General features: G+C 36.7%; 1 pseudogene; it reads left to right on the top strand.

Moving 5' to 3' along the window:
• The first annotated feature begins 1,199 nt into the window (after positions 1-1,199).
• LOC141345271 (extracellular calcium-sensing receptor-like) overlaps positions 1,200-2,082 on the top strand; it is a 4,903-nt pseudogene continuing 4,020 nt past the window's right edge.

Raw genomic sequence — 2,082 nt, 5'->3', positions numbered from 1 at the left:
TGGAGCTCAAGTCCAGGTGGGTTAGGCCTCCTGTGTAGCCTCCCTGATGACCGTCTTTGTGTTTGTGCCTGGCATTGTTCCACTCATTACAGGGTCATGGAGCTTCCATCATCCCTCCTGATGGACTGCGAGCAACAGTACCCCCCTCAGGCTTGAATGGGGCACCTTAAGCATGTTAATCTCGGGAGTTATGTGCAAGGTCGAGCATGTGAGTCCTCCCCTTACTCAGCCCTTAACCTTCCTGGGTCTGAGGTGATTTTGGGGCCCTTGGGATGTTTTTCCATGCCTTCTTATTTCAGCTACTTTTAACATACTATTGGCTAACATGTATTATTTATTTATTTATTTTTGTATGTAGCATACACTGCAACAATAATATGTGAGCAGGATGGATGTATATGTTTGTATTTTTTTTTTTTTTTTTAGAAAAAAATGTGTGGTTAGTAAGTTTTAGGGGGAAATGTAACTGAAGTAAAGACTTTTGAATAAGACTGAATAAGACTTTTGAGTTATCAGTCTTGCAGGCTAGAATGTTTACTTTAAAGTGATGTGAAAATCTATCTGCTCACTCATTCACAGAAAACAATATATTGATTAAAATTTTGTAAGACATGTTTTGTGTTATAAAGTGTTACAACTTCTATTGTTATGTAGTAGTGCTTGCCTTGGTGCATGGCATGCACTTCACAGACACATTCTGGGTACACCTGAGACTTATATTACAACTTGTAAAAATGGGTATAATAGGTCCCCTTTAACTGAATTCCCAACATATTACAATATGTTGTGAATATGTGTATGTGACACTTATATGAATATGTGTCAATATGTGTCTGTGTGTATTTAAATTTGGATTTAATTTACTTTTTTACCTCTTTGTTTCCTAGCAAATATTTGTATATAGTACAATCACGAAAGGATTTCAAAAAAAGTTAATTACGCTGTTTTGTTTGTGTTTATAATTTCCAAATTACATAAACCTCTAATTTCTAAACAATTATTAAACATAAAAAAGACTATATTAACCAAGGGAAAAATAAAAAATCAGGATGGAGCACCTCCTTCATAAATGGTTCAACTGTGTCATTTTCCCATAGAGATTTAGTACCTTTCATAGCTATAAATATCACAACATCCTTCCGGTTGAACCTATTGCAATATCATACCGGGTCTCTGTGTAGTATCTGTTCAATGGGTGGATGGAGCCATTCTTTGCACTCATGCATGTAGTAATGGCCATCATTACTTTTACCAGAGCTAATGAAACTGCCTGTACTCTACAAGGACAGCCTGTATACCCTCAGTTATGGAAAGATGGAGACATCATAATTGGAGGTGTTTTCTCCTTCCATAGCAGCTGGGAAATCAGACAACTAGCATATTCTGATACACCACCTCCATTGAAGTGCATCAGGTAGGCAACACCTGAATCAGAGTATATCAAAATTTTTGAGCATAAATGTTTTTACCAAAGCAAGAAAATGTAGACATAAATAACGGTTTCACTACTGCAGCAAAATATTAGAATATGATTTTAAGTTTCACATAAATGTTATATTCTTTTCCTCAACCAAGTCTTAATTATAGAGACTTCCAGTATGTGCAGTCCATGCTCTTCGCGGTGGAGGAAATCAATAACAGTTCCACTTTGCTACCCGGGGTCTCATTAGGTTACAAAATCTATGACACATGCGGTTCGATGGCAATGGCTGTTAGAGTGACTATGGCTCTTGCTAATGGACATGAACACACTGCCTCAGATGGACCCTGCACAAAGCAAGCATATGTACAAACCATACTAGGAGACACAACCTCATCAGCATGTATGGCAATGGCAAAAACTATTGGACCATTCAAACTTCCAATGGTATTAATTACTCTTTTTAAAAACTAACTTAATAATAATTTTATTCAGAAATATAAGCCTGATTACTCAAAATAAGATATAAGACTGTGTAATTGTTTCTTAGATCAGTCACTATGCCACCTGTGAGTGTCTTAGTGACAAAACCAAATACCCTTCATTTCTTCGAACTATTACGAGTGATTACTACCAGAGTAGAGCACTGGCAGAACTGGTTA

The sequence above is a fragment of the Garra rufa genome, chromosome 11 (assembly GCF_049309525.1).
Source record: "Garra rufa chromosome 11, GarRuf1.0, whole genome shotgun sequence".
In the NCBI taxonomy this organism is placed as follows: Eukaryota; Metazoa; Chordata; class Actinopteri; order Cypriniformes; family Cyprinidae; genus Garra; species Garra rufa.
The sequence above is the reverse complement of the archived record's forward strand: the minus strand, read 5'-3'. Positions and strand labels throughout refer to the sequence as shown.